At 45.2% G+C, this 27,929-nt stretch overlaps 1 long non-coding RNA gene across 1 annotated transcript; it reads left to right on the top strand.

The window, feature by feature from the left end:
* The first annotated feature begins 3,018 nt into the window (after positions 1 to 3,018).
* Positions 3,019 to 18,566, top strand: LOC109289850. Its single transcript, XR_002095456.1, has 3 exons — positions 3,019 to 3,028; positions 8,452 to 8,456; positions 18,485 to 18,566. It is a non-coding gene; the product is annotated as an uncharacterized LOC109289850 (long non-coding RNA).
* The last annotated feature ends 9,363 nt before the right edge of the window (positions 18,567 to 27,929 follow it).

The following is a 27,929-nucleotide window of genomic DNA, read 5'->3' as shown; positions in this document are numbered from 1 at the left end:
TGTTCCCTGATCTTGTAGGCTTTTGGGCTAAGCATCTTGGCAGCTCCGACTGGAGTCCACCTGATCACCGTGCATTGTGGCATGTTGCAGCCACTGCTGGTCAGAGGAGCTCCTGTGCATGTGTGCAGCAGTCACATCTGCTCAGTACTGTTGTCCTCTTGGGTTGCAGTCATGCAAGATTGGAATAACTGCACTGATTTCAGGGTAGCTACAGCTACGTGGAGTTAGCTAAGCACAGAATTTGGCCTTTTAATTCCAGTGGGGGGTTTTTCCCCAGAGGACCTACCAGACCCTTTTGTCATAAAACTGAGAGAAATGCAGTTCATCAGCATAAATTCACACCAAAAATGGAGCTGATCCCAGCCCAAGTGCACTTGAAATGGCCCTCCTGAATTAACAGACAAAACCCCATGTGCCGCAGTGGTGGAGTTTGGCTTTCTGTGAGTATGTAAATGAGTTGTATTTTAGGTCATCTGTTCAGTGCAAGAAGAGCTATACTATGGGCTTGGGAACTGCGATGATCTCTGTACAGGACCTGGGGTTGTGCTTGCCTAGCAGTCACGGCTGCAGCTGGGCGTACATCGCTGCACTGGGGACAAAAACTTCACTGTGACTGTAGTCCCTTTTTCTTATGCCGTTCTAACTCAGCCTCCTATCTTCTGCTCCAAAAAGGGCCTCTTGCCCCAAGGTTATCCCCCCGCCTTTTTTTTTCATCTGCATTTTGCTGAAGGCTCTCCACATCCCAAGTGGAATGGCTTGAAGTCTTTTTCCAGCTGGACCTGGTCCCTTAGGTGGGGGGAGGTAAAACAAGACAATGACAACTCTAGTTTTCTATTTATTTATGGCATTCTAAAAGAGGCAGAATGCATTTTTATGCCTGACTTATATCAAATGGGTGCTCCGTATAACTTGCTCTCCTTGCTTACGAGCTGCAGTCTGTCGTAGGGACATCGGTGCTGAGAAAGGGAGAAGGCAGTTTAATTTTCATGTCTCAGCCACCCAGTACCTGGGATTTCCTGGGGTGCTCCAGAACCTGGGACAGCTCCAGGACCCAAAAGCTCCTAACAAAGACAATTAAACCCCTAGTCCTGGTCTGTTCCCATGGCAGCGCTCTGTTTTTCCGTGTTTCGGACCAAAGCACTCATAAATAAAAGTACAAAGCAGAGCAACAGGTCTTAGCCATGTTGGTCTACAGGCAAATAAAATATGCAGGACTCTTGGCAGAAATGGTATCTTTTAGACCAACTAAATAGTTCCAAAAAAAAATCTTTATTTGCAAGCTTTTGGGCTCACTTGCCCTTCCTCAGGCAAAGGAGAATGTCCAGATTAACATTTCTCCCAGGTAGAAATGAAACTTCATATTACACGGGAGAATAAAAAGATGTGATAAGTTCCTCTGGGTGGAAAAGTTGCCGATGGAACTGAAGCTCGGCAAAAGAGCTTGACGGCTCAGAGCTGCTATAGTAGGAGCACACGAGCTCCGCAAACGCACCGTGAAGAAAGTGTTGGGTAGCTTTGGGGACCCAAAGTAGGTCAGCTGTGGTTACACAGCATGATGTGGGCTAGGCTATGAAGAAGCAGTTAAATGAGACGGTGTTATCACAGCTAGCTTCTGGTAACCACACTGGCTAGTCTACAGCTATTTTGGGCATCTCTGCAGTGTAGATGCACTCGAAGTACATAGATGTACTTGAAGTCAACATGGCGATGTCTGCAGACTTCGACATGCAGCCTGAGCGCATCTTCTGTGCTGTTCTCCAATGCATGTTAACTCCTATTGATCCTAACTAGTGGGCTGGCTACTATCCACTGGGGTCACAGTGTTTGCAAAGCTCTTGGGAAAGAAGAGGCATAATTTTCATGAAGACTTGCACAACCTGGCTAGGGATGACATCTTGTTTTGGCATCCCTAGTCCCTGGAGTTTGGCTTCTAAGCAGTGTTTGGGGAATGCTGCTGCTTCCCCTTTCCCACCATCCCAAACCCTTGCACAGTAGAAAATAATTGGTAATCCTGGTTTAATGTGATAAGTTTGTACAGCCTTGCCAGGAAAAGGAATACATATGTTTTCCCCTTGTGTTCATGGTTTTGACATCTCCCACTGCAACACAGCTTGGTACAGACAAAGCCTGATGTTCTTATGCTAATGAAAGGTTTCCAAATTATAGCTCTCCTGCATGAGGGATGGTTCAGAGATTTAGCAACCGACCAGAATTTCAGCCCTGGAGTAATGTGAGCCAAGTGCAGGTTGATTTGGGGGTGTGTGTGTATGTGTGTGTGTGTGTGTGTACACATACATGCACATGTGCCTGCAAACACCAACCCCTGGCTTTGGGGAAAAATTTCACTTGATCCTTCTTTCCAACCTTCAGGAGCCCAGGATGTGCTCCTTTTATTTGTCTGAGTTCATTCCAAGGGTGTCTCCCGCAGCAGGGCATCCAAGGAATATTGGCATTCATGCTCCAGTCCTCGACGTTACCCTGTGTGAATATTATGAATGCCATTTAATCATCATGGAGATTAACCAAATGGAATAGAAAGGTCAAATACTAAGAAACAATTAAATGAGCATTTCCATCTACTGACGAAATCAATCAAGAATGAAATTTGGTTTTCCACTTCCAGTAACCTCGAACATATCTGAATTTATATCTCTGAGATGAAATGATACTTAGAGGAAAAAAAAAAGTTTTGGAGCAACGAAGGCCTTTAAGTTTTTTTTATTTTCAGAAGTGCTCAGTCTCAGCCTCTTCTACTGATAAGAGTTTCTGGCACCTCTAAGCTGACTGGCCTGATATTCAGCTCTGGCTGCATTTTTCAGCATAAATTTTTTTTTTGTTCCCCTTTACAGAATTTTACAATCCTTAATTATCTCTTTCCAGAACTGGAGTCTTTTCAGTAATCCTCACTGCCAAACCCCTTTTAGAAAAGTATTGCAGAACTCTAATAAAAATGCTAACCTTTCTTTAGGTGTCTTTTGCATCATCCTTCTCCAACTCTATAGCAGGTGTCAAAGAAGGTATTGAACAGGTCCAAGAAGTAGGTTTTTGTTTGGATCCTATCTTTTATTGGAACAACAGTGCAGTTGGAGGAAGGTGTTAGACAAACTTTCAGACGCAACAAGCCCTTCCTCAGGTCCTTATATTACCCTGGGAATATGCTTCTCATGTATTCATGGGGCCATCACAGCTATAACACCGCTACATAGAAGGTTTGGCACTTCCTATAGTGGATCCATTAAGCTTTTTGGCTAACTGCTGTGCTACATTTTCTGGCAGGCTTCTGTGGGACCCTTTTTTTTTTTTTTCCTATTCCTGTGGTATTTAATGAGAATTTTCAACACAGGTTAGAAATCAAATGCCACCTTTTTTCAAGCGGGTGTGGAGGGAGGCATTTTGGGGGAGGAGGTGCTGATGGATGGAGAATGCAGGGAAGAAAATTGGCCACATGAAAGCATAGAGAAAAATCAGGATTTTTTTTCTTGATGGGACAAATACCAGGAGCTGGGAACTGCCATTTTTTTCCCTCTACCTGTAGATTCATTCTGTTGCCACTGAATCCCATGGGAGGTAGGCACTTGATTTCTACTGGATTATCAAGCTTTTTAACAGCAACTGTAATGATAGCCACTCTGCTGAATGGCAGGGACTCTTCTCCATTGCACAGAGGTGGCTGGAGTCATTCATGCTGCTGTAACAGAAGAAACCGTGCTTTTTAAATTGAATAAAAAAAATAGAGGTGGACTCAATTCCTGGGAGCTAGAGCCCTCCCAATAACTTGGGAATTAACAGCTCTGAGCTGAATGTTTATCCCGTCATATACTACTTGGATTATTAGCTACAAAATCCTGATTTCCACTTTCCAGCACTCCAGAGTCAGGAAATGTTTGGATCTGAGGTTTTGGGTAGGTCTGTGGTTGGCCAGTCATGAAAATCTGCTGGACGTTCACCTTCTGAAGCCCCTTCCTCGGGTTCAGAGGTGTTTTGGATGTACTAGTTTTGTGTTGCATCCCTCGCAGCCTGGCTGAGGGCCACCCTTTAAAGACGGTAGTCTGCTGCAAGTAGACCAAAGTCCTGAGGACCCGTGTGCTTCTCTGCTGTTAGGCCAAAAAATAAATAATAGATTTTTCTAGTTCTGTTTTGGGCCCACTCCAATGCTCAGATCTCTTTTCTGGGCCTTTCCTTGGGACGTTGTCCTGTGCTGTCCGGATTGAACTGTGCGTGCTGAGCCAGGGGCTCTCCTAGCTTTGGATATGCTGGCTTCCCATTTACGCCTTTCAGGGGCAATGTGGCAGGAAAGCACAGCTAATGATTTTGGGTGATTTTTCCACCACGCTACTTAGAACTGTTCATTAAAGCCCTGCCTATCACTTCATGTGTGCCCAAAAGCTTGCAAATCAAGACTTTTTTTGCAATTATCTAGTTGGTCTAATAAAAGATATCACCTCCCCAAGAGTTCTGATTACCGTTTTGTCTGCAGACCAACGTGGCTACAACCTGTGTCCCTGCCTATCATATGCATGTATCATTGTTCGTGATGCACCAGCAACCATCGCCTTACCAAATTGCTTGACTGTATTTTTCCTGCGTGCCAAACTAATTGCACATCATTAGCTTTAAAATAAAGATGTCAGCCCCACCTTGGCCTCTAGTTAGTCGGGGAGTGAGGTACCCTGTCACTTTAAATTAAGGAGACACTTCTGATGTTAAATTTGAGAGCTGACCTTTTTTTAGATCACCGCACTCCTAATGGATCTCTTAACATAAGTAGCACTGGCACATGACAAAAGTCCTTATGCATTAGGAAACTTCACACAAGTCAATATGATGTTACAGTCGACTGTCAACTACAATCAACTCTTGGTGCTGGGGCCTCTAAGCGTTTCTGCAGGTGATGGCAAGAATATGTCATCAAGCTAGTTGCGTGGCGGGTTAGACTGGTGACGGTGTCAAGTGTGCTCAGCTAAGCCGTCAGCCTTGCTGTATAGGAAGGTACAACAGAATAAGAACTGAGCCAGGCAAACTGTGGGTTACTCTTTCTCTTGACCTTGGAGTTACAGTAGTTAACTCGTGCAGTTATGCAGTGTTCTGCTTCCTGGATATCCACAGCACGGTGGTTAGTGTGGAAGATCATAATGTAAGGGTTAATCGTTATAGGTCATTACTTGTTGCAGATATCTCACTTAACAGGTTTAATAGGTACTAGACTCCTATATAAAGGTGCATGGAGGAGTAAGCAACAGGATGGGTTTTGAATTAATGGTACTCTCCCAAAAACCACCTTGAAATTATCCAGGCTGCAGAAAGATAACACACTTGCTGGCACCAGAGGTTTTTTCCTGTTGAAGGTCTTGCCTCTTGGTACCAGCCTTGAGCATGTCTTTGTCTGCTTCTCCTATTCAGATCTCCCTGTTTTCTTCCATGCTGCCTTTCTGCTTAGAAGACCCTTCCCGAACTAACTCGTGTGACTCCTAGCCTCTCCTTTTTTAAATCCTGTCCCTGTGGCCACCTCTGCTGCGATGACTAGTTCAAGGGACAGTAGAGGAATAGCAGATTTTTGTTATTATTAAAAGAAGCTTTGAATTACTAAATTGTATGGATAGGGCCCATATGTGTGGATGATGTGGAGATGTACTGGGAAAAAGGTTGCTGAGATGGCACCTGCCAGCAGTGCAAAATTATTTGTTAAAATGGGTATACTGTAGTTAGGCATTTTGTTGCCATGCACGTCCAAGAGTAACTGGCTCACGCAGTGCACCTGGGAAGTAATTTTAATGTGGATGAGGATTTTTGTAGTACAATACAAAGCTGCCATTGCTGTTTCAAAGAGATGTTTATGAATATATTAACATGCAGTGGAGGGATTTAAGCATGCATAAAAGGGCTCATGCATGCAAGCCACCCTGCTCTGCGCAGCGTTTCTGTATCTCAGAAATGAAAAAGAAGCAGAGACTCTGTGAAGTCCACTAGGAACCTTACCACTTTCAATCTGTTTCAAATACAATGTGCTCTGGCCCTGGGTGGTTTTTTTCCATTTTGCACTGATTCCACCTGTTCCAATAAATCTAGATCAGGTGCTAAAAAATAATGCAACTCTCCCTCACCTTGTCTGCTTCTCAGGTGTCTGATGGCATTAGTGAGCTCCTCTGAATGAAATATGTTCACATCATATCGTGTTACAATGCATCACATTGTAAAACAACAAGACAGGGTGTCAGGATGTGACAACAGCTGATGTGGTGCATGAAGAAATTTAAATGAAAATGAGTTTGGACCATGTTCACGCTATCAACTGGAGGAGCGAGGGCTTGAGGTGACATTTGTGGGTAAGTTGAGAAGCAGAGATGAAATGCATATTTTATCTTTTTTCCCCTTTCCAATTGGCAGGTGGGCACATCATGTGTCTAGATCTCTGGACACAGTGCTTGAAAACGTATTGTAATGTCTGGGCTCTTCAGTGCACAATTTTTAAGTAGGAGAAGAAGGCAAAAGCATCTGCTGCTTCTAAGACTGGCTTTAATGCATTGAAAAGAAACGTTCGCAGAAAAAGACACAACTACACCTGTTCTAAGCTGTCTTGGCTATTACCGAAGACATTCGTTTTCCACAAGGATTTCTATTTCATACCCCAGTTTCCCCTGCTTGATTTCTTGGCTCTTCCAGCAAAGTTTTTTGGAGTCATTTCATTTTAAAGTAGTGGAAAGACTTCTCAAGACCAGGATGTTATATTTTATTTTGGAAACATGGGGTATGTTACTGGTAACCCTTTGGTGCACATTCCTACTATGCATCTTGTGTCTTTTACCCGGTTTCTGGCATTTCACTGAACTTGCCCTCTCACTGATGACTAGTTTAGTTCCTTGAATACTATCTTCAAAAAGATGTCCAAGTTTTTTTGAAAGTCCACAATATGTGACTTAATTGATTTCCGTGTATGCATTATTTCACTGATGTGGGATTCTAGTAGATTAGAGAGACTTGATTTTTCCTTTGTAGAAGCTATCCAGGTTTCTCTTAATTAACATTGTTTTCATGCAAATGTTCTGTAATCCTATTTTAATGATCACTTGAGCATGTTATCCACGTTCTTTTTTTTTTCTTTCCAAAAACACTTTCAATTAAGGTGGGTTATTTGGGTTTTTCTTTCTTTCTTTTACCAGGATTAGTTGGCATTCAGTTTACCAGTCTGACCACCTTTTGCAAGGGAAATACTATGTAAAATGGTATTAAATATTTCAAAGTGTTACATGCCTGGGGTGAAAAGGAATAGCAAAAATAGAGGGTTTTAAAGGAGTTGGCTGGCTAGTAGCAATCTTACTTTCTGAAGATTTCAGAGCCTAAGAATTTATTTTTACATCAAATATTTCCCAATCACCCCAAGCTGCCCAATTTCTTTTTCTATATGCGGGGCTGGGGTAGTTAACATTTAATGTGCTGTATTCACTCCAATGAAAAACATTTTTATTTATTTATCAGGTTTTTTTGGTATCAGGAGCTGAGAGCCAGTCAGAAGTTTACTTGATATTCTCTCTCTCTCTAGCAAAGAGAAGAAAATGGATTTTAAAAAATGGCTTCTAGAACAGATGCTTTATTCAGAATGAAGGAGAGGTTTTCTCTTCTTCCTTCTCCCCATTCCCCAGTGTTTTTATCTAGTAAAACTTTACAGCTAGATCCTTGTGGTGGGTTTGGAAAAGAGCTTAAGGGACTCGAGCCATGTTTTGTTTGGGAATTGCATGCTTACCTCTTAACATTTTATAGAAGGAGGAAATTGGCTGGTGCGATTCTCCTGCTTTCCCTGTGGCAGGCTAGGGTGTTGGGTCTGTGTTGTGTTAGGGTTGAGGATAGTCTTATGCAGAGTTTAGATGGTTGTCTGGGATGGTTTGGATAGGGCTGATCCTGCCTCAGGCAGGGGGTTGGACTAAATGACCTCTGGAGGTCCTTCCCAGCCCCACTTCTCTATGATTTCTATGACTCTTCCTTAGAAAGGTCCAGTCTAGGTACAGGTCTTAAAATGCTATTTTTTTTTTGCTGTTGGGTTCATGTAGTCCAGCAAAACAAGGTAATGGCTTGGGAACTGTGGAAGCCAATGGGTGTTTCAAGAGGTTTGGAGTCAGGTTTGAAGCTGTTATGTTTTGTGGGTAAAAAATCGCAAGAGCCAAATGGGATGCTGGCCTTCAGCCCCCTTGAATGTTTACTCGTGCTTGGAAAAGGCCATTTGCTATGCCGGGGAATCTCTCTCATGGTCTACAAGAAGTAAGTATTGGGGTTAATCCATCTACTGTGGGATTCCCCTTGTTGGGGCTGCTGCATGGTTGTCCGGGGAAGAGGACTCTGCTCCGGGAAGCTCAGCTCCTGTTCTTGTGGGTGGGGATAGGATGGTGGCCTGGAGGAACAGCTTCACTGCAGGGCCTGAGGTCTGTCCCTGACATGTCAAGGTGATTGTGTGAGGGGAAGGGGACGTGCATTCATCCCTCGTAAGAATGTAGGCAAACTGGTGCAAAGCCAGATATGAAGCGTCATCCCGGTGGGTTTCTATGCTGGGGGAAATTAACTGGATTTGCATTTGCAAAGGCTTCTCCCTGTTCCTCTTTCCCATCGTGATCCCTACGGGCGTTTGTACACATCACGTTTTTTGCCCTTTCTTGCACCGCAATTGCGTGACTGCACCCTCGGGTTTTCCAGACTCTTTACTGTGCACCGTGTTGCCACTGACATTGCAGAGAGCCTTAGATGCCCACACTGAGATGCTGCTGCTTAATTATCAGGTCATTTTATTCCATGAACGCTCCTTCAAAGCTTTCCTAGGCCCTATAATTTCTGCTCTGATGGACCAAGAGTGTTTTTTTTTTAATGTTCACTTTTAAATGTCTTTGTTTCTTTTGTAATAGATTAAATGAAGTTTTAACAAGGCTTATGGTGTGATTCCTCATCATTAAAATAACAAATGGTTGGAAAGCTGCCTTCTGTCTCTCAGAAATCTAACAGCATTAGTGGACCATAATCCAGCTGGTAACTGATTTCTGAACAACCGCAGAACCTGTCACACATGGAGATGCTATCGGTACATAAAATATATTTTTCATGAAGTTTATTGAATTGCTTGTTAGCACTGGTTGGGGTGCGGGAGCTTCACGAGTTCCATTTCACTGGGCTTCTGCAAATTCCATCAACTTACAGGAAGGGCTTTCAGATTTTTCAAATTTAATTGGGTCTCATTATGTCTGGACATACTGCAGTCATTTTTTTCTTTGTAAGATTTGCAAGTTTTCCTAGTTTGTGCCCAACTGAGTATCTCAAGAGATTATAGGGGGTTTTGGTTGGGCGGACTAGCCAAAACCAGAAGGTGCAGGGTTTCTGTGCATCCTCCAAGAGGGGGTTCATTTTGGTTTGGTTCATGTTGCAGGTGAAGATCTGGGTTACTTGTCCTCTGATCCTTATTGCCCACCTGTATTTCTTACCTTATGACACAGGGGATCCTTTCAAATGATTCCTCTTGCTCCTTCACTTGGTTCTGGTTTCATCTGTGCTGGGAGGAAGAGAGATGTTCAATGAGACCCTGGTATTCTCCTAGAGGCTGGCCGCACCATCTGAATTGCATGTTTTTTCCTAAGACTACCATGTGCAAAAAAAATTAAAGAAAGAAAAAAGCCACCCAGGCAGTTGTGAAGTTTGTTCTTACTCCTGAATTGTTTCCTGACATCTTAGCTCAGGTCCCTTGGGAAGCTCAGTTCTCAGCTGTCAAAGCAAGGACAAGCTACCTCATCAGAGATGAGATGCTTTGCACAGATGTCTCCCAGTGAGCATGATCTTGCAACCTAGCCAAGGCCCCGGTGCCCTCCAGCTGTTCCTGGCTGCCTTAATGGGTCCTTAGAGTCACCGGTAGCTATGCAGAACCTAGCGGCAACACTTATTTGCTGGTGTTGAAAATCAGCCCTGGAAAACACGGGGCTCAAAGGTGGTAGATATTCTCTTTGAGCCCACGGTGCCGTAATAAGGGGAGCTAGCACGGCACCTCTCTCTGACAGCTGAGACCTCTCCAGCAGGCTTCTACGCCCAGTACTCTGCTGCCTGACTTCCTGCGTGGTCTAGGTCCCCTCTGCTTGGGTATTATTGAACCTGCTTTACTGTTACCTGCCCCTTATTTCTCCCACTGCAGCCTTTGCTCACCTTTTCCTTAAGGGAGCACTTCCACGTTCTCCATTTCAGTATTTTATCTAGTGATCCAGACCCTTTGCAGCATATTAGCAACAGCATAAAACATTTGCTGGCACTTCCTTTGCCTTCCAGACACTTCATGCCTGACAGTAAGTTTTATGGATGGCTGGCAAGAGAAGTTATAAGATCTCGGTTCATAACTGAAGAGTAAAACCACAGGGTCTTCTCTTGGAATTTCAATTCTCTTTTGTTTTCCTTGACAGCTCAGATTAATCTGTGCCTTGCCTACATCCTCCTTTGTACTACGGGGAAACAGTATAAATCTCCAAGGCTGCACTTTTCCTCTTTCCTACTCTCCACTGCTGCTGGTCTGCCGTGTACCTCACAGAAGAGTCCTCAGCGATGCAGCGAGACCAGGAATTCACCCTCTGCAGATGCATGTGGTTTGCAGTGGGAACCAACATTTTCATCTGTAACAATTGGGGGTGGCTTCATTTTAAATGAACCCATTTTACAGAATTCCAGCCCAGTCTGGCCTGTACGGTGATTCCCAGGGTGACGTCTCGCTGTTGGCCTCATGTCTGTTTAATGTATGCTAGAGCTGGACAGGTGGTTTTCAGGTCTCTTCTTATCCTGGGGCTGCTCTAATCTTCGATCCCGGCTCTGTCTAGAATCCCCAAATACCTCCTGGTTTGGAGTAGTGTGATCCTGATCCTGATCATCTCCCAAATCTCTCTAGGGCTTGGATTTCCTGAATCAGAGTCTTTGGGTCAGTACCTCATCTCTGAGCAATGGCAAGAACGTGGGACACGAGCATCAATGAATGGGAAGTACATATCCCATTTGTCCTCAGAAATGGAGAAGTGCTCAACTGGAAACTTCTGCGATTCATCTTCTGTAATAAAACATGGTGGAGGGGAGCTGGACAGTACAAGTGGTCTCCCCTGTTAGCCAAGAGGCAACGGGGGACACCAAGTAGAGAGAGACAAGGAGGCGATGGGTATGGCACCAGAGAAAGGAGTGAGATAATGATGGGAGAGAGCCAAATTTAGGGCTTTTTAAGCTCACTGAGACTTGGAGCAATAATGGAAGACCAGATGTCCTCCTTCCAGCCCTAATTTTCTATGAATCTAAGACATGTTAGGTGGTAAGGAAGTAAGCCAGAAGACAAGAGGGAGGAATGGCATCAGTTTGTCAGCCCTGGGGAAATGTCTCCACTTAAATGGATTGTCAGCTTAAATGTTTGTGTATGAATTTATTTTTGTTCCTTAGGTAGAAACAGCAACCTGCATAAATGGGGATCAAACACGTAGATTAGCACTACGACCCAGGACACAGAGATGTAAAAATGTTGGAATTTGTAGCTGCTTTTTTACCTTTTAAACAAGCAATTTCTATGCAAGATGCTAGACATGTCTTATTAGATCTTCCTTCCGTGGGCGCTTGAAAGCCTGTCGCTGTGAAGTGTTACCTAGGGCTTCTCTTCCTGGTGTGGCAGTGGCTGGCCTCGATCGCATGCAAAGCAGGTCTTAGGTATGTTAGGTTTTGTTTGGCGTCTCGGGCACCGGCTTGGGGAGAGCCTCACATGTAAGCTCGCTGCGGGGTTGCTGCACTGCCGTTTTCAAGCTCCTTTTCAAGAAACCAAAAAATAAAAATTAAAAAACCCCATGACTACAAAGAGGCCCACTGACATTGCAAGTGTGCACACAGATAAAAAATGACAGCACTGTCACCTGCAATTATTTCAGGTCTGCAGCAACATCACTTATTACCAGCAGTTCCCTTTGACGGTGCTGTGCTCTCCCCACCCTCAGGCAGCCTATGAAAGTAAGTGAAGGGTCTCTTCTGAGCTCTCCTCTCCTCTCTTGGCCTCTCTCCTCTCTTATTTTGACCCCAGAAAGCAGACTTGGCTCCCACCCCCACCAACTACAACTTGACATGCAAAGCAGCTGAGGTTCACACCACGAAGGGATTTCCTTGCTTGCAGCAGGTGGTGTAGACAGTGCGAGGCTGGGGAGAGGACTGCCTTGCAGTGATTTGCATTGCTCTGGCATAAAGGTCTGAAGTCCTCTGTGTACAAAGCCATTGCTTTTCTCACGTGAGGGTGAGTGGAGCATTAGTGAAAGGTGCAAGATCTTTTATTACTGTGCTGTCAGGGAGCAGCAAAGCCTTCCCAAATGCATGCCCTAAGAAACCTGGTGCAGACGGACCCCTCTGGGAAGCTTGCCTTGTGCTTCTCTCATCTCGCCCAAACTGTTTCTCAGCTGAAGGGTGATGCTTTCAGTGGTCAGTACTTAAAAGCAAGGGCTTATCACTGTGAAGCCTTGGGCTCACTGGCATCTCCCTTGGGGTGGGCCTCCTTCCCTGTGCAAGTTCAAAGGGGATGAGAGCAGCTGCATTCATTCAACAGGAAAAGTAAAAGTCTTTTGCACAGAGTTTAATTCCCTCCTGCCAGGGATCCAGGCAACTATGGGAAAGGCAGCAGGTATTCAGAAGCCAATAAGGCAAGCAAACCCTCATGTACAGCCTCATCGGAAGAAGAGATCATGGACGGAAACGTGACTGGAGAGGAGGAGGGGGGAGCATCGGCAGCGAGAGATTTGTGCTAAACATGCACCAAGGTAGCAGGCAATACACCTTACCTCTGCGAGCCTCACAGATGTAGCCAGTCCTGATGGGCTGAAGGAAAATGAGTACAATTAAGACCTTGGCAGAAATACTGGCTGACCTGCTTTAGGGGGGAGAAAAAAAAACAAAGTTGAGCAACAACCCCAAACTGCTTGGAAAAATGGCCAACTTGTCATCATGTGAGAACAGCAAAAGCCAGAGAGCTGGTAGGAACATGACAGCTGACCTGCTCTGCCAGTAATTACTGGCCTAAGGCTAGGCTTGTGGCAAGAGGAGCAGGAAAAACGAGCACTAACCAGCCAATTAAATAGAGTGTTCTCCAATTTAGAAACACAGCGAGGTGTTTTTGTGGAGTCTGTGTTGGGGGGCGAAGGACCCCCGAGAGGGCAGGCTGCCTGGCTCCCCCTGTCCCTGACTGCTGTGCCTCACCCAGGATGTTTTTACAGGCTCCCAGAGCAAAGTGATTTAAGGTTATTTGAGAGGCTGAAACCTTTATGACATCCAGTCTGGTACATCTGCCATGAAAACAGGAACGTGCCCAGCACAGCCGCTGGGCTGATTTGCTTCTCTTCACCCACAAGAGCCCGTGGAGCTGTGCTGTGTTGGGGAAGGGAGATCTTATTTTGCAAATCAAGGGTCATTGTGGGGCTCCAGGCAGAGCTGGGAGCCTGTGTCTCTGCCAAGTTGACTTTGCAGCACTCCTGGCTCCTAGGTCTCATGCAATGATCCATCAAGCTGGAGGGATGGGAGAGCATCGGCTTAATTTATGGGTGTTGTAATAAATATCAGTGTTTCAGAAAATTAAGTGCTGAGCGTGAATTCACCCCCAGCTAGGTGACCTGCCCCCTTTGTTATGTAGCTTGGTGAACATTGGGCCAAAAAAATAAAGATGGTAGGTCAACTTGCTCCATGGATCCTGCCTTAGATCTTCAGGCTTCTTTGTTCCCCCGTGCAGGGGCCTGGGGTGCAAAACTTGCCTGAAATCATGCATAGAGATGGAGTTTGGTCTCGTTCCAGACCTGAGGAGTGTGAGGACACCATTTGGACGAGGCTGGCTGCTCCGGCCTGCGAGCGAGTGTGGGGCTGGAGAGTACGTATATTACAGTCACGTGCCCTGCATCACACTGACGAGCATGGACGTTACACAAATGTCCTGAAGTGCAAAAGCAGCTGTAAGGCGGGCCGGTTGGTGCAATAACAGTGGATAGAGGCAGCTTTCTGGATCGCACTATTACCCTTGCTCTGTCTGTCTAACGCTGGCCTGGGGCGCCAATGAAGGATTATTAGTGTAACGAGGGTAGTTCATGAAGAGGTTTTGTGCTGACGGGAGCTATTACTGCCAAAGTTTATCAGGGGGCCATTTGGAAGTGGGAGGAGCACACCTACCTCTCGGCTTCCAAGTGCACGCATGCGGCTTTGGGCAATTTGCGTTGGAATTAGCGGCTTGGGAACGTCATTTCAAGCCTATTTTTGGATGTTGCTGCTGCCGCTGTAATTGAGCGTGCTCATTATTTATAGGCTGCCAAATTAAGCATTCATTTATTCTGTATTTGGGATAAATGGAATCAACAACGTGCTTTCTGGTGAAAGAGGCGCAGATGCAAACAGAAGCATTCACAGCTTTCAAGTCTTGTGTTTGTTTACATCAACGAGTATGGACTGTTAAAACAGCCTCCACCACTGATTATTTTCAATTAAAGCTTTAGGGATTTTAAAAGGAAGCTGTCACTATGCTATGATCCATGATATGATAGTCCTCGCGTGCGAATCCACTACCGAATTTAAAAACACAGTTACAGGATCTGTGCCAGATCAATTGGCAACCTGACCTAGGCACCTCTGCTTCTAGAAACCTGAGGCCCTTGTACACGATGTGTGTTGTTTAGATGTGTTTCGCTAGCTTAGTTGCGTGTGAAAATACACGTTGATTTTTGTTATCGTGGTTGGTTTCGGTTGATCGTGGCAAGTTAGACCACCTCCGACAGACATGTTTTATTTTTACCGTGGCCAACTGTTCCACCACGTTTAATTTTGTTGCAAAACTTCCATTAGGTGTATTCGCGCACACAGCTAAAATGGCCATTTCCCCTGTTCTGACACGGTTTGTCCATGAGGTGCCCTCTAGCGTTTTTTATTAATAATAATGCATTAACCAATTATGAGTGTTAAACACGTTACATGCAAAACGGTAATGGGAATCGTCGTGGTGCATTGTGAGACTGAAATAAGCCTAGAGATTATCTTTAGCTAGAACAAGCCAACATTGCATACAGGCGCCCCTGGGCTCCAGTCTTGTCTCTGCTGCTTGAGTTAGTCCTGTGCATTTGCTCTAGTCTTGGGGACTATCAATGGATGGGGGCAGCTAGTTTTGGAGGAAGCAGGAATGAGAGCACTCTTCTTAAGCATCCTCAAAGTATCTTTGGTCCTTAAAGTAACCCTCCCTGTGAAGAATGCATGCAAACCCAGCTTGCAATCCCCAAGCAATCTGTCTTTGTCCAGGGATAGCCTATCACTGGGAGCATCAGGCAGCATCTGGTTGAGTTGCGTCTACAGAAGTTGTGCAGCATGAGGAAGAGAGGACTGAGGGTCAGGGTACAACAGGCTGTGGTAGGTTAGGATTGAGGTTGGTCCCAGCAGCATGGTGGTTCAAGGTCAAAATAGCAAGGGCTGATGGAGCTCAGGAAAGAGATTCAGCGACATAACTAGTTGCAGTAGTTGGACGTCATTGGCCCTAGCCAAACTGTTAGTCCCTTCGCTTTCATAAACACCAAAATCTACAGATGATTAGATGTGATGTCTTTTATTAGACCAACTGAGTAGTTGGAGCCAAGAACTTTTTTCCAACTACTTGGATCTAATAAAAAATATCACTTCTACTCAAAGAACCTCGCCAGCCTATGTCCTTAGACCAACACAGCTACAACCAGAAACCCAGCAAAATGTACATATGAATTTTAGAGCAGAGAGAGAGTATAAACTATTTCCTTGAGCAATGAATGACAGGTTTTGTTTGAGCTAATATGTATCCAGGAGAGAGAGATTGTTTTTCATTCTCCTCTTCACTGTTAATTTTTTTAAAATCCCATAAATCTCTCTTAGATCCCACGCCACAGACACTTCAGGCGTTAAATGGTTTGTGCATTTATTTTTTAAGGCAATAAGACGGAGTCAGTTACTCCCGTAAAGAAGTCCTTGTAATGTTCAGCAGATAGTGTTTTTACTCCTTGCACACATTTATTTATTCTAGTTATTTAGGCAAATGGCTTTGATTTCCCTAAGTAATGTTAGCTTTAGTGAATCTAAATGAGAAGTTTTGAGTGGTATCTCCCATTGCTCCAGTAGATTTATGCTGCCGTAGTTCCTGAGTGTAGATATGGGGTTGGTATAGGATTTTTCTGCCTTCCTCTTTCCCCAAGATACAAGCCATAGACAGCAGATACGTGTTTACTGACTTAGTTCAGTGCTTAACATGATATACTTTAGTAACTCCACCCGGGAGTAACCTATGGTAAATATAGACTATTCATCTATCTTCTCAGGCACCAGTAGCTGCAACGGGAAGAGAGGGATGAATCGTGAATCCCTTGGGACAGACCCTGTGGACTAGAAAGCTGTATAGTACCCATGCATGTCTGAGAAATGAGCTGGGTGCCATTAGCACAGGGACTGTGTAGTGAAGACAGATGAAGCAGGCACAGGACCAATGATGTGTTGATGTCAATGGAAGGACTGGAGCTTGCATCAGATTTGTCTTGCTGCAGGACCCTTTATTTCTACCTTACATTTCCACGTGTGCTTTTAAGAGTTGCTTTCTTGTTTGGCTCAGATCACAGAGCAAGCACCAGATAAGCCTGGCTTGGCACCTTGGATAAACTAGGCCAGAATCCACAAGGTTTGGGGTCATCAGAAGCCCTATTAAAAAGAGAAAAAAAACAATCCCAGCCCACTTCTGAGTTCACGTTGCACCCTGCGTTAGTCTGGTGGGTTGTGTGAATTGAGTTGGTGGCCATTCAATCAGCTGAGCAAACAAATGCCACCAGCACAGGACGGGCTCGATTGGCAGTGAACGCCCCCTGCCTCGCCAGACTCCAAACCATAGTATGCAACCCGTCACCAAAAACAGCCTTGGTACCAGAAGACTGGAGAACTGCCAATGAGACTCCCATATTTAAAAAAGACCCAGGATACTACAGGCTGGTCTTCTGTTCCTGGAAAACTGGTGGAAACAATAATACTAAAAAGATTTGTTCAGAATATGGATGAACATGACTTGTTGGGAAGGAATTAATACAGTTTTGCCAATGGGAAATTGTGCCTCACTAACTTACTTCGGTCACAAACTGCTGGAAGACTGTTTTAGACTTGACATAAGGAAAAACTACTTTACTGTTTGAGTCTCCAGAGTCTGGACAGACTCCCCACAGAAGTGGTGCAAGCACCTACTCTGGACATGTTCAAGAAGTGTTTGGATGAATATCTTGCTGGGGTGATCTGACCCCAGCTGACTTCCTGCCCTTTGGGCGGGGGGGCTGGACCTGATGATCTTGCGAGGTCCCTTCCAGCCTAATGTCTATGAAATACTAGAGTTCATGGACGGCGTCAATAAGCAGGTGGACGGGGTGATCCAGGTGACGTAGTATATCTGGACTTCCAAAAAGCCTTTGACAAGGTCTCCCATTAGAGGCTTTTTTAGAAGTTAGGTAGTCATGGGATTACAAGGAAGGTCCATTCATGAAGTAGAAATGGGCTGAAAGATAGAAAACAGAGCGAGTATAAAACAATCTCTGGGATGGATAGAACTAAACAGCAGGGTCCTCCAGGGATCTGTATTGAGACCAGTCCTATTACCATCTTCATAAATGACCTAGGAAAGAGGGTGAGGAAGGAGATGGCCAAATTTGCAGATGACAAAATTATTCAAAGTGGTAAAGACCAAAGCAGACTATGAGTAGCTACAAAAGTATCTGGCATGATTGAGTGAATGGGCAACTATATGGAAGATGAAATTCAGTGTAAAGTAATGCACGTGGGCACAAATAACCCAAACTATACCTACACTATGATGGGCTCTATTTTAGCAGTTACTAGGCAGCAGAGAGATCTGGGAGTCGCTGTGGATGGTTTGCTAAAAAGATCAATTTAGGGCTTGGCAGCCATCAAAAAGATGAACAAAATGTGTAGGAATTAAGAGGGAAACAAAATGGGGAAGTATCATTGTGCCCCTTTATAAATCCATGGTGCATCCGCACCTTGAATGTTGTGTCTAGTTTTGCTCTCCGCACCTCGAACAAGGATATAGAAGAACTAGAGAAGATACAAAGAAGAGCAACAAGGATGATTTAGTCTCTTCTTATGAAAGTCCCTCTGTACCACTAAGGAGGCCAGGCCTGTTCAGTCTAGAAAAGACATGCTTGACAGGGGACATAAGGGTTTGCAAAACACTAAATGGTGAAAAGAAAATAAATAGGGATTTATTTTTTACTTTCACAATTCAAGAGGCAGGGGGTCATAAAATGAAGCTAGTAGGCAAAGTCAAGTCGGTCCCGAGGCTGCTGCGACTGTTGGGGCACCTGAGATGCTGTAACAACCTGCCTCCCCTCGGCCCTGTCTTTGGCTAGCTTTGTTCACATGATATACTTAACATGATAAGGGATTGGAGACCTCCTTGGAGGGAAGGGGCTTCAGGAGCTATCGGACATAGGAGCAAGGGGCACGGCCTCCGAATCATAACTTCCTAGATCTGAAATGCTGGAGGCTGCAAGGGGGAGAGGAACAGGATGGGGAAAGACCAGTTCATTCTCACTTTCAGCATCCACTGGCTGACCAATGTGACACAGGAGGCTGGGCAAGATGGAGCTATGGCCTGACTTTGTGAATGGCAGTTCTTATGTTGTGCTCCTGATGGTGTGAGATGTGTATTGGTTGAATTATCCAGTGTGCAGCTCTTCTGGCTGGAGGGTTTGGGGGCGTTGTATTGCACACCTGACACATGGCTGAGCAACTTGGGCCAGGGGCTGCTGAAGAAGGGGGAATTTTGCAGGGCAATACCCAGCAAAACAATGCATCTTACTGTGCAAGTGGGACCTTTGTAGCAAAAAAAAAGGCTTGTTCCTCTTGCACTGGGCTGTTTCCTACTGACGGTGCAAAGTAGCCACATATGTCCAATCATGCATTGTTGAACACACTGCTGGCTGGTGTTCACATAACACTATGATGGGGATAGAATAGAATAGGGTAGTAAATACAGATGGGCACCTGGAAAGGAAATGCATTTGCCTCTTGCTTTTCTTAATAGGTGGCATTAACTAAACAGACAACCCAGCTCATTTTATGTGACTCCTACTTGGCACATAAAGAGAGTGATGCATGGGGTTTTGCTCTTGACAGAGTCAAGTGGTAGCAAAAAAGGAAGAAAAGAAGAAAAATGCTGTCCATTTGCATTGTTCACCATGAACTCACTTTACAGCTCTGCTATGGCTATCGTTTTCCCTTTGGAGGAAATAGGAACAGATTAATTTCTCCAGCTGTGTAGATTGCAGAGTGGTACCAGGAGTTTTATGTCCAAAGTTTAATGCAGTAATCAGTCTTTTTTAAGGGACGATCAGCAATAAACAGCATGCATTTTGGGAAGAAAGGCGCCCTACTATGAACTACAGTAGAGTAGTTGTGATGGGTTGGCTGGAACATTGTTAAAATGCTTAATATTGTTTTGAAAGTTAACAAAAGCTTTATCCTGTCTCAGGATTAATCTCCCCTCCACTGAGACCAGCTATTTTCATCAGATAGAAATTACCCCTCTGGGTCTTTTCTTCATTTAAAACCCCTTCCTGCAGGGAAGACTCCCACAGCTTTTTGAACCAGTGTAATTATGCAAGGCGCACAGCCCTGGGCAGTTTTCTCCTCTCGGAGATGACTAGCAGTAGAGGGCTGAAGCGTGATACTCCCCAGTGTGGCCCATGGCCCCAGTTCTCTGCAGTTTGGCTCATGGCAGCTGCAGCAACACCAGAGTAACATATCCTTCCCCCTTGAATGCTGCAACCTCCCTTTCTCTGGTCTAACCCAACACAGGCCCATGCAGAACTGAGTTGTGGGAAGAGGTGGCTTTCTTGGACTGGCCTCCTGTCTGCGTCTCCCATCCCTTTCCCAGTTCCCCTTTCTTTGCAACATCAGACCTAAGCTACTTGGCTTGCTCTCAAGGCCTTCCATGCTCTAACTCCCTCCTTTCCCCTCTGCATTGAAGACTGAGAGATCAGCTCCTGCCTGCACTCGGCACAGGGTGCCCTTCTCCACTGTCTGCTTGCTAACTCTCTTTTTAAAGCAAGTGCCAGCGTGCTTTCCTGCACGCTGTGCATCCCACTTAAATGGCTGCACAAGGCCATTTCATTGTTCTCCTCCAGGCTCTTTCTTATCACAATACCCATGAAAAAACTTGACAGAGGTGAGGCTCCTGATTGTACCAAGACCACTGCCCATCAGTATAAATCCCCCCAGTCTGTCCGCCTGCATCTGCAGTCTCTTATCTTCTATTGTACACTCTTGGAGCAGAAACCCTCTTTTTGTTCTGTATATGTGTACAGCACACGGTGGGTCCTGGTCCAGGATGCAGTGCACTGGGGGGACCCGGATGCTACGGCAATAAACTTGAGTAATTATACTTCTAACATTGCTGCAGAATGGTACCTAGATCTGGGTGGAGCACTGAATGGTGGGATTGGTGGTCTCCTTGAAGCAGTATCCAGGCTATAAAATGGCTTCACCTGCCATGCATGAGAAGCGAGCACAGGAGAGCATGTTGAAGGGATGGGCATAGACCAGCTGTGCGTTCCAGGAGAAGAGCCTCATTGTAGGGTTATTTCCATCATTACCCTGACTGCATGCACAAATGTTCCCACAGACATGGTCAGCACAGTTAAAAGGCATGTGTTGCACTACCATTGCACACCTGCAACCTCTAAGCACATGGTTGGTGCAATGATCTTTACTCCCCAGGGCTGCTGGTCTTATTTTTGGGAAGCCATGGTGATATTTAATTCTTGGAAGTCACAAACAACATTTTGAAGGCTGATAAGGGCTAGATTGAGGAAAGGGAAATAATCCATGGGGCATGAGAGAGCTGATGCTTTATTCTTGGTACCTAGACGTTTATTCCATTTGTATTTAGTCCAGGAGGGTGGTTGTGGCTGCTTCTCTTGGCTTGTGTTAAGGTACTGCCCTCAACTCCTTCGGCAGAGTAGATCCTATTGTGCTACACCCTGAATACACCCATCCAGAAGTGATCAGCCTGCCCTAGAAACCTGAATCTAGTTTCAAATTTAGCTTAATTTTAGGGGATAGAGGAAAGAAAAATATTTAACGTTATATGTATGTCTCAATTAACTACGGCTGAGTACCTTATTCACAGGGAATACTTAACTGATGAATTTAATGGATCGTTTTTTCCCCCTGCTCACAAAACATCCCAGAATAGTTTCCAGTAGCAGAATCTGTTTAAAAATGGCAATGTATTCGACTAGGATTTTTAATGAGTTGACTGCTGAGCCATCAGTGCAGGAAGGTGGCAGTGGAGCTGTGTTGGCTAGTTGTAATCTGTCTGCTGGTTGCATCTGCAGGATTAAAACGGAGCAAGAAAGATGAGGGTCTGAGAAGCGCTCTCTTGTTGGGGGGAAGTTAGGATCCACAGGAGAGAGAATTCCCCCAAATTAGGGAATTTTAAAAATATTTTAAAACTTTCTCTTCCTGGGCCACTGACTTCATTCCCATTCCGGTTGCAATTTTTTTTGTTTTGACCATGGGAACAGGTAATTGTATTGATGGGAACTATTATTTGGATTTAATCACTGGTTTAACCAAGTCAGTTGCTCTGTTAGGGTTGTACTCGAGCACTTGGGTAAGGCCTGTATTTTTTAACTCAATGTAATAGCTGCCTTCTACAAGTGAAATTTCTCCCTCTGGGTCCTGGCAGTCCTTTTCTCTCCTAAATCCAGTGATGATGTTAAGCCAGCGGCTAAACAAATACAACCTGCCTGTTCTCTGACTGCCACACTACCCCTTCGGAGGAAATTTTTATTAATCGCATCAAAACTCCCATGTAGAGAAGTGCTGTAGCTGCAAATGCACAGAGAGGACCACTGGCTGATTCTCAGCTGTTGAGCTAAGCATCACTTTTCTATACAGGGGAAATTGTACCACCTTCTCATAGGGAATATGCAGATAATTTTTTGCTTTTTTCTTGTTTTGTTTTAAAGCAAAATACCCTTATTGGGATTAGATACTAGCTGTTGGCTCAACCCATCTGTCTTTGTTGATGTTGCTTTTTCTGTTGCATCTACCAAACACACAAACACCTCTTGTTTGCTTGCAGCCAGACAGATGCGATGTGTACACCTACTGCCTTAATTATTGGAGTGTTTTGCATACATCCATTTGTGGCACTGAATTGTAAACAGAGCAGACGCTTAATGCCAGTGGTGAACATATAGGGAACTGCCTGTTTGCTGCAGGCTCACATGCCCTGGCTTGGGATTCCCTCTGGTAGGTCAGATTTTGGTGCCACTGAAGTCCATAAGAACTTTTTTGGTTGTTGACTTCCCCGGGACCAGGGTTTCAAAAAGCAGGGCAGTGACAATGGAGGGAGAGCTGGGAGGGGGCAGCGGTAGCAAATCCTGTTTTGGGAACTGGGAGCTTCTGGGAAAGATGGGACATCTGGGTTTGGGGGCTGTAAAAGCAACATGTTGAAATGCCAGTTCTTGGTCTGCAGGCTGCTTGTGTTCGGAGGCCATCGGAAGCAATTCCTCTGTGCACTGCAGCACACCTAGGACAGGACGAATGTCACCTCTAAGTGAGGGAGGCCACTTGACCGTCAGGTGGAGATGTAAGCTCTGGCTTTGTCCCCTTTCCATAAAGCTGAGCTTTAACAGCTGGAGTCTCAGAGCAAAGTGAAGGGGTCAGGGGAGGAATGACCAAGCCCCTAACCACCCCTTGCTGTATTGGCTTAACACGAGGACAAGAGAAAGTAGGGCATCGTGCAGATTTGAATGTGCTGCTATCAGGATTGCTATCCTTTCCGAGTCCTGGGGCTCAGCTAGATTGGTTAATGAATGCTGTTTCTCACGTAGGCAGACAAGGCTCTTTGGGTGGATGTGATATCTTTTACTAGACCAACTCAATAGTTGGAAAAAGTTGTTCTTTGCAGGCTTTTGGGCACAAACACTCTTCATCAGGCATAGGGAGAGTTTGCAGGTGTTTTGTGTTCTCCTGGGTAGAATAGAAGCCAAAATGTAAAACGCAGGCCTGTGAAAATGCAAATGCGTGGCAGTGAGGATCAGAGGGGATGGGAGACAGGTAGGTGGAGGAGGAATGGTGACCTGGTGATGGAGTGCAGCTGGTAAAATGTAGAGAGGTTACCTGGGGTTATCGGATGGCAGGCAGGTTATAACGTGCCATAAATCCAATGTCTGTATTTAGTCCATGATTTTTCGTATCCAGTAGGTTTACAAAGTGAAGTTCGTAGGCTTGTCTATGAAAGGTGTTTTGTAAATTCCCTTTGAGGATTAGAACTGAGCAATTGGAGAGAGAGTGGTTGTCTTGTGAGACCTGGGCACCCACAGGTCGTTGGGTATTTTTGTCTTCGATAGATTTTCGGTGTGCGGTCATTCTGGTACGCAGTTGTTGTTTGGTTTCTCCGACGTATTTTCTATCGGGGCATTCAGTGCACTAGGTGAGACCATATTACATTTCTGGAGGTGCAAGTGTAAGATCCAGGGATGGGGATGGTTTTGTTGTGGGGTGTAGCTATTGTGGGGGTGGTGGAGATGTGTTGGCAGGTTTTACATTTCTTGTCCTGGCACGGTCTGGATCCATTTGGTGTGCTTTGGGTCATAGGAAGTTTGCTTCTGGTGGTGAGGTTGGCGAGGCTTGGTGCTTGTTTAAAGGCTAGGATGGGTGGTTTTGGAAAGATCTCTTTATGAATTTTGTTGTCTTCTAGTATGGGCTGCAGTTGTTTGAGGATTTTCCATATAGGTTCCAGGGAAGGATGGTACATCATAACTAATGGTGTGAGATTCATGGGGATTTTCTTTTGCACTGCAGCCATTTTTCACGTGGCATGCAGGTGGCTCTTTCAAAAGTGCAGTCTACCTCTGGAGGAGTGTCCTTGTTGGGTGAATGCCCTTGGAGACTTGTGAGGTTACGATCACAGGTATTCTCCTCAATGCAAATTCAATGATATCAGAGAGCTTGGCTGTATATTGCAGGTTTCTTGGCCTAGAGGGTGATTGATTCTGCACAGATAGGTCTGTTGGTCCGTGGGTTTCTTGTGCAGGGTGGTTGTATTTTACCATTGTGGACATCGATCATAATGTCTAAAAAGGAAATGTTGGTGCTGGAGTATTCAAGAGATAGTCTGATGGAGAGGTTATAGTTACTGAATTTGTGATGCAAATCAATCGGAGACGGCAGGTTTTCGGCTGAAATGATGAATATGTCATCTATATATCTTAGGTATAGCAGGGGTTTCATGGTGCAGTTCTTGAGGAATTCTTCTTCCAGGTGGACCATAAAAAGGTTGGATTATTGTAGGCCCATTTTGGTGCCCAGAGCTGTGCCCCGGGTTTGGAGGAAGTGTTGGTTATTGAAACTGAAGTTGTGTGTGCAGATGAAGTGTGTAAGTTCAGTTCAATAGCTTGAGGTCTGTACTCTGAGTTGCCATCTTGCTCTTGTAGATATAAACCAATAGAGAGCAGCTTAGAGACCAAAGTGGCTGTAGGATGCTGGAATCCAGACTTTATCATTTTCCTTCCATTCCACTTAGCCAGGAAGTTGTAATAAAGAAGTAAGGGGCCATTGCCATTATTTTAACGGCATTATGGGAATGGCTGCATGATTACTAGGACCCTGGAGGATTTCCCTGATGCCCAGAAGAAATGCTCACGTAGTCTAATGAGCAGAAAAGACCTCCCTCCAAACCTGATATTGATGAAATCTCTTTACTGTTTCACCATCGATACTCTGAGCAATGCTGACCAGTGTCATTCCTCAGATATTGCACAGCACAAGGGGAAGAAGAGCCAAAAAAAAGAGCCTGAGCCCATAAAGTTTGCTGCCTGCCAGCACTTTTCAAGCTTTCCACCCTCAAGCACTCGTTTATGGCAAGGCCCAGGCATTTTACCTTAACGTGTATGGGGGGGGAGCCCCGATAGCTCACCACCTGCTCCTAACTTCTGGTGGAAAACCCTATGTAGGGAAACCTTCAAGCAAAGCTGGAATGCAGTGAGCTTGTATTCAGGGATGTATTTGGTAGCCATGTGCTTGCATTTGCTTCTGTGAGGTTATCACCTATTTTCTATTCTGGCAAACAAGTTTGATTACCTTGCATATCTTAATTAACATGTTAAACACAGGCATGGACTCTCACAGCACAGAAACAAAGGCACTGGCTAATTTATAGTTTTAATCAGGTCGGCCTTAGCTGATATGCAGTGAGAAATAATGAGCTAGCTGTTTGTACATAGAATTACATTGTACCCAGCCTGTAGGAGACTTCTTTTCCCGGCACTTAAAACCCCTGCCGACTTGGCAATCCTAGCTTTTCTTCTGGGCTTGGGATAGTTATCCAGTCATTTTTCATTGCATCCATTCCTAATGACCTCTGCTAAGTATCACCGTCACTGCCCTGTTTCTGTAGCTGGAGAAGAACAGAGAGTACTTTGGAAAACCAGTTGCCTCAAATATAGAAATGGCTGACTTGCAAGACATTACAGTGAATCAAAAACTATTTTCCAGGGACCTCGGATGAAATCATGCAGCATCAATTATAACACTCTCCCTAGTGAGGATTAATGGTTAAATTACTGTTCTGTTCATTTTGTCCCATCCCCTGCAAAGTATCGGCACGCATGCAGGTAGCAGCCTCCTGTGCATCAGAAAGCCCTGGCTGAGCTTACGCTGCTTGGTCTGATCTGCATCCCAGCTTCGGTGGAGATCAGGAGCGCTGCTTTTTGGGACCTGTCTGAAGGAAAGGTAGTTTTTTTGCAACGACAGAGAGAGAGGCAACATTTTTCCTTTCTCACTGTCCTTATTATATATGCACCTGTATTTAGGCCATGTGCCTGGGTCGCTTGCTTCTATGCATCGCTTGTGCATTTCTATTCCACCCGCCGCCCACCTTCTTGAGTTATGCAGCCCTTCACACAGGGCTCTTGCAGGCCCGGCTGTTCTGCTGCATAGAGGATGGTGGAGAAGCTTCGGTATCATGTTCCCCTTCCTCTTGATTTGTTGCTTTCATTAACATCGCCTTGCAGGGGGAGTGGAGTGCCGGCCTCCCCTTTTGGCCTTTGAGAATCTCAGCCAGAATGAGAAACCTGCTTCCAAAAGGACGAGGCGCTTCTTGCATTAGCGACAGATAAATATCAAATACTTTTTTTCTAATGTGTTTGCCACCGGACACCTTGACAGATGACGGGGCAACCGAACACCTCTGCATGCCAAATACATCTGGAAAAATCACAGCCAATTGCGGGTATATCTAGCTTAGAGATTGGCTTCCTCTTTTACCTTGATTTCATTCCGTGCCAGATAAGCTATCACGTTTATGAAGGGGATTAAATTTAACCTTGAGTTCTGGATGTTACAACCATCACCCGGATGCCGGCAACAAGAAATCTTCTGGCGAGCTGATTTGACAAGGCCGTGCTGCTTTGTGTCTTCTGCCTGCGAATTTGGTCACAGTGCTTGCCATCCGTGTTGATGAATCTGCATTAATCTCTGTCCATAGATCTTCGTTCACCCTGAGAACAGGGCTGAACTCCTGTGTTAATCATCTCCTCTCCCTCCCCATGAAGTGAAGTTCATTCTTGAGCAATGTTGATGCAACCAGGTTAATAACTATTGATGTAGCCACGTTAATAACCATCTCGCTGCCTATGGATCCGAGCCTTCCCCCCCGCTGCAGCGGTGGACGTGGCCACTTAATCATTGTTTCCCCCATCCATGGATCTCCATTCACCCTGTGAACTTTTAATCACTCTGAATAGCTAATCACAATAATTTCTCACTGTCCAAGGCTCTAAGTTCACCCTATGAACAGCTCCAGTGTCCTTATTAATCATTGTAATCTCTTGGCATTCAGGGACTGCAAGGCACAGGGATGCCTTCGCGGATCACTCTCGTGCCTCATGTTTCTGGGCTCGGACCTGGGATACCTGCCTCTCCATCACCTGGCTGTGCCTGGCTGTGCACCTGCTTTCTTTCACTCCTGTGCCTGAGACATCCTTTCCCTCAGCAACACGGTGGATATTCGGTGCCAGTCCAAGTGTGTCTGCATGCACTCTCAGACGGCACAGGGACTCCCCAAACCCGTTGCATGCCGGACAGGTCAGATTTCATTCCCGGTGCTCTCTCAAAAGGTGAACACAGAGATGGGCCTGGATTGGATTAAACATTTTGGTTCGGCCTGCTGAAAAATGCCATCGTCAGGGCCTTGGTTGGCTATTCCTGTAAAACTAAATACGTGCTGATGTGGCGTTTCATGTTGCTTCTTTCTAGCAAGTCCAGCATGGGGGCTCGGTGCTTTTTAATGTGGCTTTTACAGCTGTTGATGCTTCATTTTGTAGCTTCCTGAATCACTGCTGGAGGCTGATGGGCAACAAGAATGAAGACCCATCCAAACTTTAGAGCAGTACAAACCCCACTTCCCCACCACCCTTGGGAACATGTTTCCAACTGAAGGAGATGTAAAGTTGCTAGTTCAAACCAACCCTCTTCTGCCTTGTCTGCAAATTCACATCCCTTCCCTTAGATGTGCACACACGATTCTCATTGGAACCAGTGGGAGCTGCACATCAGTATCTGCCAGACACACCAACTTGCTATACATCTGATTTTTGTATGTGGTTATCACCTGCAGTTCCCAGCACTATGGACAAGTTCAAGACATGAGCCCTTTGGAATCAGGCTTCTGCGGTCAGCAGTAATCTCCTCTATTAAAAACCATACCTGTTCATATTTTAGAGGCAATGGGGAAAGGTCAACATCCCATCCTTGCCATGACACCTGATTGATTGCTCAGAGACCTTTGACTTAGCAGCTCATGCAGTTTTATTAGACAACTCAGTAAACTTGCTGTTCAGGGGCCCCCCCCCCCCCCCCCCCCC

The sequence above is a fragment of the Gavialis gangeticus genome, unplaced genomic scaffold (genome assembly GCF_001723915.1).
Source record: "Gavialis gangeticus isolate Ggan-Ray unplaced genomic scaffold, GavGan_comp1, whole genome shotgun sequence".
Taxonomy (NCBI): Eukaryota; Metazoa; Chordata; order Crocodylia; family Gavialidae; genus Gavialis; species Gavialis gangeticus.
The sequence above is the reverse complement of the archived record's forward strand: the minus strand, read 5'-3'. Positions and strand labels throughout refer to the sequence as shown.